Consider the following 13327-nt stretch of genomic DNA (forward strand, 5'->3'; position numbering starts at 1 on the left):
GAACAGTGAAATAGAGACCTCTCACATCACCAGAGGAGGAGGAGACCCCAGACTGAGGAGAACAGTGAAATAGAGACCTCTCACATCACCAGAGGAGGAGGAGACCGCAGACTGAGGAGAACAGTGAAATAGAGACCTCTCACATCACCAGAGGAGGAGGAGACCGCAGACTGAGGAGAACAGTGAAATAGAGACCACTCACATCACCAGAGGAGGAGGAGACCGCAGACTGAGGAGAACAGTGAAATAGAGACCTCTCACATCACCAGAGGAGGAGGAGACCCCAGACTGAGGAGAACAGTGAAATAGAGACCTCTCACATCACCGGAGCAGGAGGAGACCGCAGACTGAGAACAGTGAAATAGAGACCTCTCACATCACCGGAGGAGGAGACCCCAGACTGAGGAGAACAGTGAAATAGAGACCACTCACATCACCAGAGGAGGAGGAGACCGCAGACTGAGGAGAACAGTGAAATAGAGACCTCTCACATCACCAGAGGAGGAGGAGACCGCAGACTGAGGAGAACAGTGAAATAGAGACCTCTCACATCACCAGAGGAGGAGGAGACCGCAGACTGAGGAGAACAGTGAAATAGAGACCTCTCACATCACCGGAGCAGGAGGAGACCGCAGACTGAGGAGAACAGTGAAATAGAGACCTCTCACATCACCGGAGGAGGAGACTCCAGACTGAGGAGAACAGTGAAATAGAGACCACTCACATCACCAGAGGAGGAGGAGACCGCAGACTGAGGAGAACAGTGAAATAGAGACCTCTCACATCACCAGAGGAGGAGACCCCAGACTGAGGAGAACAGTGAAATAGAGACCTCTCACATCACCAGAGGAGGAGGAGACCGCAGACTGAGGAGAACAGTGAAATAGAGACCTCTCACATCACCAGAGGAGGAGGAGACCGCAGACTGAGGAGAACAGTGAAATAGAGACCTCTCACATCACCGGAGGAGGAGGAGACCGCAGACTGAGGAGAACAGTGAAATAGAGACCTCTCACATCACCAGAGGAGGAGGAGACCGCAGACTGAGGAGAACAGTGAAATAGAGACCTCTCACATCACCAGAGGAGGAGGAGACCGCAGACTGAGGAGAACAGTGAAATAGAGACCTCTCACATCACCAGAGGAGGAGACCCCAGACTGAGGAGAACAGTGAAATAGAGACCTCTCACATCACCAGAGGAGGAGACCCCAGACTGAGGAGAACAGTGAAATAGAGCCCTCTCACATCACCAGAGGAGGAGGAGACCGCAGACTGAGGAGAACAGTGAAATAGAGACCTCTCACATCACCAGAGGAGAAGGAGACCGCAGACTGAGGAGAACAGTGAAATAGAGACCTCTCACATCACCAGAGGAGACCCCAGACTGAGGAGAACAGTGAAATAGAGACCTCTCACATCACCAGAGGAGGAGGAGACCGCAGACTGAGGAGAACAGTGAAATAGAGACCTCTCACATCACCAGAGGAGAAGGAGACCGCAGACTGAGGAGAACAGTGAAATAGAGACCTCTCACATCACCGGAGGAGGAGGAGACCGCAGACTGAGGAGAACAGTGAAATAGAGACCTCTCACATCACCAGAGGAGGAGGAGACCGCAGACTGAGGAGAACAGTGAAATAGAGACCTCTCACATCACCAGAGGAGGAGGAGACCGCAGACTGAGGAGAACAGTGAAATAGAGACCTCTCACATCACCAGAGGAGAAGGAGACCGCAGACTGAGGAGAACAGTGAAATAGAGACCTCTCACATCACCAGAGGAGACCCCAGACTGAGGAGAACAGTGAAATAGAGACCTCTCACATCACCAGAGGAGGAGACCCCAGACTGAGGAGAACAGTGAAATAGAGACCTCTCACATCACCAGAGGAGGAGACCCCAGACTGAGGAGAACAGTGAAATAGAGACCTCTCACATCACCAGAGGAGAAGGAGACCGCAGACTGAGGAGAACAGTGAAATAGAGACCTCTCACATCACCGGAGGAGGAGGAGACCGCAGACTGAGGAGAACAGTGAAATAGAGACCTCTCACATCACCAGAGGAGGAGGAGACCGCAGACTGAGGAGAACAGTGAAATAGAGACCTCTCACATCACCAGAGGAGGAGGAGACCGCAGACTGAGGAGAACAGTGAAATAGAGACCTCTCACATCACCAGAGGAGGAGGAGACCGCAGACTGAGGAGAACAGTGAAATAGAGACCTCTCACATCCCCGGAGGAGGAGACTCCAGACTGAGGAGAACAGTGAAATAGAGACCTCTCACATCACCGGAGGAGGAGGAGACCCCAGACTGAGGAGAACAGTGAAATAGAGACCTCTCACATCACCAGAGGAGGAGGAGACCGCAGACTGAGGAGAACAGTGAAATAGAGACCTCTCACATCACCAGAGGAGGAGGAGACCGCAGACTGAGGAGAAGAGTGAAATAGAGACCTCTCACATCCCCGGAGGAGGAGACTCCAGACTGAGGAGAACAGTGAAATAGAGACCACTCACATCACCAGAGGAGGAGGAGACCGCAGACTGAGGAGAACAGTGAAATAGAGACCTCTCACATCACCGGAGGAGGAGACTCCAGACTGAGGAGAACAGTGAAATAGAGACCACTCACATCACCAGAGGAGGAGGAGACCGCAGACTGAGGAGAACAGTGAAATAGAGACCTCTCACATCACCGGAGGAGGAGACCGCAGACTGAGGAGAACAGTGAAATAGAGACCTCTCACATCACCAGAGGAGGAGACCCCAGACTGAGGAGAACAGTGAAATAGAGACCTCTCACATCACCAGAGGAGGAGGAGACCGCAGACTGAGGAGAACAGTGAAATAGAGACCTCTCACATCACCGGAGGAGGAGGAGACCGCAGACTGAGGAGAACAGTGAAATAGAGACCTCTCACATCACCGGAGGAGGAGGAGACCCCAGACTGAGGAGAACAGTGAAATAGAGACCTCTCACATCACCAGAGGAGGAGGAGACCGCAGACTGAGGAGAACAGTGAAATAGAGACCTCTCATATCACCAGAGGAGGAGGAGACCCCAGACTGAGGAGAACAGTGAAATAGAGACCTCTCACATCACCAGAGGAGGAGGAGACCGCAGACTGAGGAGAACAGTGAAATAGAGACCTCTCACATCACCAGAGGAGGAGGAGACCGCAGACTGAAGAGAACAGTGAAATAGAGACCTCTCACATCACCAGAGGAGGAGGAGACCGCAGACTGAGGAGAACAGTGAAATAGAGACCTCTCACATCACCAGAGGAGGAGGAGACCGCAGACTGAGGAGAACAGTGAAATAGAGACCTCTCACATCACCAGAGGAGGAGGAGACCGCAGACTGAGGAGAACAGTGAAATAGAGACCTCTCACATCACCAGAGGAGGAGGAGACCGCAGACTGAGGAGAACAGTGAAATAGAGACCTCTCACATCACCAGAGGAGGAGGAGACCGCAGACTGAGGAGAACAGTGAAATAGAGACCTCTCACATCACCAGAGGAGGAGGAGACCGCAGACTGAGGAGAAGAGTGAAATAGAGACCTCTCACATCACCAGTGGAGGAGACCCCAGACTGAGGAGAACAGTGAAATAGAGACCTCTCACATCACCGGAGGAGGAGACCCCAGACTGAGGAGAACAGTGAAATAGAGACCTCTCACATCACCAGAGGAGGAGACCCCAGACTGAGGAGAACAGTGAAATAGAGACCTCTCACATCACCAGAGGAGAAGGAGACCCCAAACTGAGGAGACCAGTGAAATAGAGACCTCTCACATCACCAGAGGAGGAGACCCCAGACTGAGGAGAACAGTGAAATAGAGACCTCTCACATCACCAGAGGAGGAGACCCCAGACTGAGTAGACCAGTGAAATAGAGACCTTTCACAACACCAGAGGAGGAGACCCCAGACTGAGGAGACCAGTGAAATAGAGACCTCTCACATCACCAGAGGAGAAGGAGACCCCAGACTGAGGAGAACAGTGAAATAGAGACCTCTCACATCACCAGAGGAGAAGGAGACCCCAGACTGAGGAGAACAGTGAAATAGAGACCTCTCACATCACCAGAGGAGGAGACCCCAGACTGAGGAGAACAGTGAAATAGAGACCTCTCACATCACCAGAGGAGAAGGAGACCCCAGACTGAGGAGAACAGTGAAATAGAGACCTCACATCACCAGAGGAGAAGGAGACCCCAGACTGAGGAGAACAGTGAAATAGAGACCTCTCACAACACCAGAGGAGAAGGAGACCCCAGACTGAGGAGACCAGTGAAATAGAGACCTCTCACATCACCAGAGGAGGAGGAGACCCCAGACTGAGAACAGTGAAATAGAGACCTCTCACATCACCAGAGGAGGAGGAGACCCCAGACTGAGGAGAACAGTGAAATAGAGACCTCTCACATTACCAGAGGAGGAGGAGACCGCAGACTGAGGAGAAAAGTGAAATAGAGACCTCTCACATTACCAGAGGAGGAGGAGACCACAGACTGAGGAGAACAGTGAAATAGAGACCTCTCACATCACCAGAGGAGGAGGAGACCCCAGACTGAGGAGAAAAGTGAAATAGAGACCTCTCACATCACCAGAGGAGGAGGAGACCCCAGACTGAGAACAGTGAAATAGAGACCTCTCACATCACCAGAGGAGGAGGAGACCCCAGACTGAGGAGAACAGTGAAATAGAGACCTCTCACATCACCAGAGGAGGAGGAGACCCCAGACTGAGGAGACCAGTGAAATAGAGACCTCTCACATCACCGGAGGAGTAGACCACAGACTGAGGAGAACAGTGAAATAGAGACCTCTCACATCACCAGAGGAGGAGGAGACCGCAGACTGGGGAGAACAGTGAAATAGAGACCTCTCACATCACCAGAGGAGGAGGAGACCCCAGACTGAGGAGAACAGTGAAATAGAGACCTCTCACATCACGAGAGGAGGAGAACATTGAAATAGAGACCTCTCATCACCAGAGGAGGAGACCCCAGACTGAGGAGAACAGTGAAATAGAGACCTCTCACATCACCAGAGGAGGAGACCGCAGACTGAGGAGAACAGTGAAATAGAGACCTCTCACATCACCAGAGGAGGAGGAGACCCCAGACTGAGGAGAACAGTGAAATAGAGACCTCTCACATCACCAGAGGAGGAGACCCCAGACTGAGAACAGTGAAATAGAGACCTCTCACATCACCAGAGGAGGAGGAGACCGCAGACTGAGGAGAACAGTGAAATAGAGACCTCTCACATCAACGGAGGAGGAGGAGACCCCAGACTGAGGAGAACAGTGAAATAGAGACCTCTCACATCACCAGAGGAGGAGGAGACCGCAGACTGAGGAGAACAGTGAAATAGAGACCTCTCACATCACCAGAGGAGGAGGAGACTGCAGACTGAGGAGACCAGTGAAATAGAGACCTCTCACATCACCAGAGGAGGAGGAGACCGCAGACTGAGGAGAACAGTGAAATAGAGACCTCTCACATCACCAGAGGAGGAGGAGACCCCAGACTGAGGAGAACAGTGAAATAGAGACCTCTCACATCACCAGAGGAGGAGGAGACCGCAGACTGAGGAGAACAGTGAAATAGAGACCTCTCACATCACCAGAGAAGGAGGAGACCGCAGACTGAGGAGAACAGTGAAATAGAGACCTCTCACATCACCAGAGGAGGAGGAGACCGCAGACTGAGGAGACCAGTGAAATAGAGACCTCTCACATCACCAGAGAAAGAGACCGCAGACTGAGAACAGTGAAATAGAGACCTCTCACATCACCAGAGGAGGAGGAGACCGCAGACTGAGGAGAATAGTGAAATGGAGACCACCTGGATCCATCAGTCGTGGGTGGTCCTCACTAGGTCAGCTCACCCAGGGTGGGTTGGTATCACAACCCAGAGGGTCCACTCCAGGAGTCGTTATACACTGGCACACAGTAGTCAGCACTATGTCAAATCCTATCAATACCAGCAACAATCATGTTGCAGATAGTGCTGCACGAAGGCGCTCATGGGTCGATCTCTTTCATGAGGTCTAAGTCCACAGTGTGTCGGTGGATAACACTCAAACTTTCTTCTTCCATCCCTTTCTGGCAAGCATGGACAACAGAGAGGGAATCATTATCGTCTTCATCTCCTGACTGTTGCGCGTCCATCTCCTCTTCTTCCTCATCTTTTTCCATTTGTTCCTCCCATGGCAACCGCCTGTGAGACGACAGACTGGAACTTATAGCGATTGCTAACCCTTCCGCATCCTCTTCTGCTTTCGCCTCTTCCTCTGGGACCACCACCTCCTGCCGCAGGCTATTCAAAGTGTGCCCCAGCATGTAGATGACAGTAATAGTGATGCCGATGATGGCACTAACCATCTTAGTAGCAAATTTGAAAATGTGTACAAGAGTGCAGAGGTCCTTCATCTGTGTCCACTCCACAAGTGTGAATTGCACCATGTTCGTACTGCATTGTGCCAGGTTATGCAAAAATGTCATACTGCACCAGGTCTCGGCGCTGCTGCCACAGCCATTGCAACATGTGCAGAGATGAATTCCACGGTGTCGTCACATCGCATATCAATCGATTAACCGGTAGTCCTAAAGATCTCTGTCATGATCTAGATCGGGTTTTGGGTCTTGTCTCTCCTTTCCCGGTCTGGTTATTCAGGGGTTAACTTTCTGCCTTGTTCTAGTTTCAGGTCTGCTATTTCTCTGCTCTGCATATTGCAGGCAGTGCAAGTTATATTTCCTGCCTATGGCGTGTGTAGCTGGCGCTAGTGAGACCCTGATTTGTCCTGCTGCGTTTAGCTGACTTTGCCTGTTTCTGTGTACCCCTTTCCTACCCGTCCCATCTCTGTGTGTCCCTGTGTGTTTGGACTCCCCGATACTCAACTCTGCTCCTTTGCTATGACCTGATTTTGTCCCTTCCTTCTGGTACTTCTGCTTCAGACCGGTCCTGACCTTTTTGCTCTCCTCTGACTCTGTGTGAGGAATTCCCCTTGGTACTACGCTGCTCTCTGGTATTGACCCGGCTGGTTCTGCTGACACATGGTGGTAGCCTCGCTCCAGTGCTGATGGTTTGCTCAGAGCAGGATTCTAGCAAACTCCACTCTGCTCCCATCTAGTGGAGTATGCGTTTACCTGCAATGCTGCAGCGTGACAATCTCTATACCAATTGAAGAGGGATAGTGGGATTAAGCACACGACAGTGGTTTCTGCAGCAGCGCATTCAGGCTGGGTCAGTGGCGGAGGATTTGCTGTACCATCAGGTTGAGGATGCGAGCTATGTAAGGCACGTGTGTGAGTTGGGTCCGGAGTAGGGCCGCCACCAGTTTTGCACCGTTATCGTACACGACCTTCTCTGGATCCAGGTTCAGTGGAGACAGCCTTTACGCTAACTCGGCATGGATAGCTGTTCACAACTCTTTATCTGTATGACTGAGATCCCCAAGGTATATTAATTTAAAAACTGCCTGATTGTAGTGACCCCTGGCTGCGCAGTGCAGAGGTGGGGAGGATTTGCTCTGCACTGTTGGAACACAGATATTGAGGGCACAGGTGGAGTCCCTAGAGGAGGTGGAGGAGGCAGACACAGTGGAGGAACTGTTACATACAGAGGTTTGTCCTGCAAACCCTGGGGATTCCAAAATTTGGTGTCGAGTGACTCCTTGGTGTCTACTGCTTTAGTTCTCCATCCCTTGGTGTGTACTAGTTTAGTTCTATAACCCAAGCTATTTAGTAGTTATCCATCGTGTGGTGTGTAGTCGTTTAGTCCTCCATCCTCAAGCGCCCTGCAAGCCTTGGGGATTGCAGGGCTTGTGTGGCAGCCCTTTCCTCGACTGCCCCTACAGCCACCAGAGTCACCCAGTGTCCAGTCAGCGAAATGTAACTGCCCTGTCCATGCTTGCTCTTCTAGGTGTCGTTGAAATGCATCCTGGCAGACATCGAATTTTTCAAGGAATGGGTGATGTTGTCTGCGACTTGTTGATGTAGCGTAGTGTGGTATGGTGACTGGTCATGTGGTTAATGGACGGTATGTATCACATAGGTGAATGGCCTCTGGGATGGAAGCCTGAGCTTGTTTGGGTCAGCAGGTCTACTGCTCAGGGTTGATTATATGTTGGGCAGGCTTCCAGGTGACTTGGAGTAGACGGGTGGGTCCAGTCACTTACACACCCCACCCAAGGGGTGTGTTTTCAACACACAAGATGGAGCCTGTGTTTTGGCACGGGTGGCAGTGCTGGCTAGTCTGAGCCAGAGTGAGGAGGCCTGTGATATACCTCCGGAGAGGACGGCTTGGGAACCGTGAGTGATTCTGTCCGGGGTCCACGAGAAGTGTTTGTAGATTGCCTCTAAGGATAAGAGGTATCCGGGAACCTGTGTGGTCGAAGACAGTCAGTGGACAGTAGTTCTTCGTACGTACACGGGGGCTCCTCTCACATCACCAGAGGAGGAGGAGACCGCAGACTGAGGAGACCAGTGAAATAGAGACCTCTCACATCACCAGAGGAGGAGACCCCAGACTGAGGAGACCAGTGAAATAGAGCCCTCTCACATCACCAGAGGAGCAGACACCAGACTGAGGAGAACAGTGAAATAGAGCCCTCTCACATCACCAGAGGAGGAGACTGCAGACTGAGGAGAACAGTGAAATAGAAACCTCTCACATCACCAGAGGAGGAGACCCCAGACTGAGGAGAACAGTGAAATAGAGACCTCTCACATCACCAGAGGAGGAGGAGACCAGTGAAATAGAGACCTCTCACATCACCAGAGGAGGAGACCCCAGACTGAGGTGAAATAGAGACCTCTCACATCACCAGATGAGGAGGAGACCGCAGACTGAGGAGACCAGTGAAATAGAGACCTCTCACATCACCAGAGGAGGAGACCCCAGACTGAGGAGAACAGTGAAATAGAGACCTCTCACATCACCAGAGGAGGAGGAGACCCCAGACTGAGGAGAACAGTGAAATAGAGACCTCTCACATCACCAGAGGAGGAGGAGACCCCAGACTGAGGAGACCAATGAAATAGAGACCTCTCACATCACCAGAGGAGGAGACCCCAGACTGAGGAGAACAGTGAAATAGAGACCTCTCACATCACCAGAGGAGAAGGAGACCCCAGACTGAGGAGAACAGTGAAATAGAGACCTCTCACATCACCAGAGGAGGAGGAGACCGCAGACTGAGGAGACCAGTGAAATAGAGACCTCTCACATCACCAGAGGAGGAGACCCCAGACTGAGGAGACCAGTGAAAAAGAGACCTCTCACATCACCAGAGAAGGAGGAGACCCCAGACTGAGGAGAACAGTGAAATAGAGACCTCTCACATCACCAGAGGAGGAGGAGACCCCAGACTGAGGAGACCAGTGAAATAGAGCCCTCTCACATCACCAAAGGAGGAGACCCCAGACTGAGGAGAACAATGAAATAGAGACCTCTCACATCACCGGAGGAGGAGGAGACCGCAGACTGAGGAGAACAGTGAAATAGAGACCTCTCACATCACCAGATGAGGAGGAGACCGCAGACTGAGGAGAACAATGAAATAGAGACCTCTCACATCACCAGAGGAGGAGAAGACCCCAGACTGAGGAGAACAGTGAAATAGAGACTTCTCACATCACCGGAGGAGGAGGAGACCGCAGACTGAGGAGAACAGTGAAATAGAGACCTCTCACATCACCAGAGGAGGAGGAGACTGCAGACTGAGGAGAACAGTGAAATAGAGACCTCTCACATCACCAGAGGAGGAGACCGCAGACTGAGAACAGTGAAATAGAGACCTCTCACATCACCAAATGAGGAGGAGACCGCAGACTGAGGAGAACAATGAAATAGAGACCTCTCACATCACCAGAGGAGGAGACCCCAGACTGAGGAGAAGAGTGAAATAGAGATCTCTCACATCACCAGAGGAGGAGACCCCAGACTGAGGAGAAGAGTGAAATAGAGACCTCTCACATCACCGGAGGAGGAGGAGACCGCAGACTGAGGAGAACAGTGAAATAGAGACCTCTATCATCACCAGAGGAGGAGACCGCAGACTGAGGAGAACAGTGAAATAGAGACCTCTCACAACACCGGAGGAGGAGGAGACTGCAGACTGAGGAGAACAGTGAAATAGAGCCCTCTCACATCACCGGAGGATCAGACCCCAGGCTGAGGAGAACAGTGAAATTGAGACCTCTCACATCACCGGAGGAGGAGACCCCAGACTGAGGAGAACAGTGAAATAGAGACCTCTCACATCACCAGAGGAGGAGGAGACCGCAGACTGAGAACAGTGAAATAGAGACCTCTCACATCACCAGAGGAGGAGACCGCAGACTGAGGAGAACAGTGAAATAGAGCCCTCTCACATCACCAGAGGAGGAGACCGCAGACTGAGGAGAACAGTGAAATAGAGACCTCTCACATCACCAGAAGAGGAGACCCCAGACTGAGGAGAACAGTGAAATAGAGACCTCTCACATCACCAGAGGAGGAGACCCCAGACTGAGGAGAACAGTGAAATAGAGACCTCTCATATCACCGGAGGAGGAGGAGACCCCAGACTGAGGAGAACAGTGAAATAGAGACCTCTCACATCACTAGAGGAGGATGAGACCGCAGACTGAGGAGAACAGTGAAATAGAGACCTCTCACATCACCAGAGGAGGAGACCCCAGACTGAGGAGAACAGTGAAATAGAGACCTCTCACATCACCAGAGGAGGAGACCGCAGACTGAGGAGAACAGTGAAATAGAGACCTCTCATATCACCGGAGGAGGAGGAGACCCCAGACTGAGGAGAACAGTGAAATAGAGACCTCTCACATCACTAGAGGAGGAGGAGACCGCAGACTGAGGAGAACAGTGAAATAGAGACCTCTCACATCACCAGAGGAGGAGACCCCAGACTGAGGAGAACAGTGAAATAGAGACCTCTCACATCACCAGAGGAGGAGGAGACTGCAGACTGAGGAGAACAGTGAAATAGAGACCTCTCACATCACCAGAGGAGGAGGAGACCCCAGACTGAGGAGAACAGTGAAATAGAGACCTCTCACATCACCAGAGGAGGAGACCGCAGACTTAGGAGAACAGTGAAATAGAGACCTCTCACATCACCAGAGGAGGAGACCGCAGACTGAGGAGAAGAGTGAAATAGAGCCCTCTCACATCACCAGAGGAGGAGGAGACCGCAGACTGAGAACAGTGAAATAGAGACCTCTCACATCACCGGAGGAGACCCCAGACTGAGGAGAATAGTGAAATAGAGACCTCTCACATCACCAGAGGAGGAGACCGCAGACTGAGGAGAACAGTGAAATAGAGACCTCTCACATCACCAGAGGAGGAGGAGACCACAGACTGAGGAGAACAGTGAAATAGAGACCTCTCACATCACCAGAGGAGGAGGAGACCGCAGACTGAGGAGAACAGTGAAATAGAGCCCTCTCACATCACCAGAGGAGGAGACCCCAGACTGAGGAGAACAGTGAAATAGAGACCTCTCACATCACCGGAGGAGGAGGAGACCGCAGACTGAGGAGAACAGTGAAATAGAGACCTCTCACATCACCAGAGGAGGAGACCCCAGACTGAGGAGAACAGTGAAATAGAGCCCTCTCACATCACCAGAGGAGGAGACCGCAGACTGAGGAGAACAGTGAAATAGAGCCCTCTCACATCACCAGAGGAGGAGGAGACCGCAGACTGAGAACAGTGAAATAGAGACCTCTCACATCACCGGAGGAGACCCCAGACTGAGGAGAACAGTGAAATAGAGCCCTCTCACATCACCAGAGGAGGAGGAGACTGCAGACTGAGGAGAACAGTGAAATAGAGACCTCTCACATCACCGGAGGATCAGACCCCAGACTGAGGAGACCAGTGAAATAGAGACCTCTCACATCACCAGAGGAGGAGGAGACCCCCGACTGAGAACAGTGAAATAGAGTCCTCTCACATCACCAGAAGAGGAGACCCCAGACTGAGGAGAACAGTGAAATAGAGCCCTCTCACATCACCAGAGGAGGAGACCCCAGACTGAGGAGAACAGTGAAATAGAGACCTCTCACATCACCGGAGGAGGAGACCCCAGACTGAGGAGAACAGTGAAATAGAGACCTCTCACATCACCGGAGGAGACTGCAGACTGAGGAGAACAGTGAAATGGAGCCCTCTCACATCACCGGAGGAAGAGACCCCAGACTGAGGAGAACAGTGAAATAGAGACCTCGCACATCACCAGAGGAGGAGACCGCAGACTGAGGAGAACAGTGAAATAGAGACCTCTCACATCACCGGAGGAGGAGACCACAGACTGAGGAGAACAGTGAAATAGAGACCTCTCACATCACCGGAGGAGGAGGAGATCGCAGACTGAGGAGAACAGTGAAATAGAGACCTCTCACATCACCAGAGGAGGAGGAGACTGCAGACTGAGGAGAACAGTGAAATAGAGACCTCTCACATCACCAGAGGAGGAGACCGCAGACTGAGAACAGTGAAATAGAGACCTCTCACATCACCGGAGGAGGAGGAGACCCCAGACTGAGGAGAACAGTGAAATAGAGACCTCTCACATCACCAGAGGAGGAGGAGACCACAGACTGAGGAGAACAGTGAAATAGAGACCTCACATCACCAGAGGAGGAGACCCCAGACTGAGGAGAACAGTGGAATAGAGACCTCTCACATCACCAGAGGAGGAGACCCCAGACTGAGGAGAACAGTGAAATAGAGACCTCTCACATCACCAGGAGGAGGAGGAGACCGCAGACTGAGGAGAAGAGTGAAATAGAGACCTCTCAGATCACCAGAGGAGGAGGAGACCCCAGACTGAGGAGAACAGTGAAATAGAGTCCTCTCACATCTCCAGAGGAGGAGACCGCAGACTGAGGAGAACAGTGAAATAGAGACCTCTCACATCACCGGAGGAGGAGGAGACTCCAGACTGAGGAGAACAATGGAATAGAGACCTCTCACATCACCAGAGGAGGAGACCCCAGACTGAAGAGAACAGTGAAATAGAGACCTCTCACATCACCAGAGGAGGAGGAGACCCTAGACTGAGGAGAACAGTGGAATAGAGACCTCTCACATCACCAGAGGAGGAGACCGCAGACTGAGGAGAACAGTGAAATACAGACCTCTCACATCACCAGAGGAAGAGGAGACCGCAGACTGAGGAGAACAGTGAAATAGAGCCCTCTCACATCACCAGAGGAGACCCCAGACTGAGGAGAACAGTGAAATAGAGCCCTTTCACATCACTGGAGGAGGAGACCCGAGACTGAGGAGAACAGTGA

This window comes from Dendrobates tinctorius, unplaced genomic scaffold (genome assembly GCF_039654945.1).
Source record: "Dendrobates tinctorius isolate UK_male_01 unplaced genomic scaffold, ASM3965494v1 ptg000235l, whole genome shotgun sequence".
In the NCBI taxonomy this organism is placed as follows: domain Eukaryota; kingdom Metazoa; phylum Chordata; class Amphibia; order Anura; family Dendrobatidae; genus Dendrobates; species Dendrobates tinctorius.